This window comes from Amorphotheca resinae (genome assembly GCF_003019875.1).
Source record: "Amorphotheca resinae ATCC 22711 unplaced genomic scaffold M430scaffold_5, whole genome shotgun sequence".
Taxonomy (NCBI): Eukaryota; Fungi; Ascomycota; class Leotiomycetes; order Helotiales; family Amorphothecaceae; genus Amorphotheca; species Amorphotheca resinae.
The window spans coordinates 13,621-14,147 of record NW_020194475.1 but is presented as its reverse complement, the minus strand read 5'-3'; positions in this window follow the sequence as shown (position 1 = coordinate 14,147).

Here is a 527-nt window from a genome sequence, read left to right as displayed (position 1 = left end):
CGCGAATACCCTCGACAGCCCTCTGTTCTCGACAGCCCTCTGTGCCTTCGCGAATACCCTTGACAGCCCTCTGTTGCCTTCGACAGCCCTCTGTTGCCTTCGACAGCCCTCTGTTGCCTTTGACAGCCCTCTGTTCTCGACAGCCCTCTGTTGCCTTCGCGAATACCCTCGACAGCCCTCTGTTGCCTTTGCGAATACCCTCGACAGCCCTCTGTTGCCTTCGTGAATACTCTCGACAGCCCTCTGTACCTTCGCGAATACCCTCGACAGCCCTCTGTTCTCGACAGCCCTCTGCCTTCGCGAATCCCTTCTACAGCCAGCCCTCTATAGCCCTCGACAGCCCTCTGTTCTCGACAGCCCTCTGTACCTTTACGAATACTCTTGACAGCCCTCTATAGCTCTTATAGATCTTTATAGCCTGTACAGATCCCTTTTGCCCTTATAGATCCTTTTTAGATTAGACCTTAGATAGTTAATATTAGTGTTTATTAATACTTATAATTACTTAAATACATAATAATCTAAAT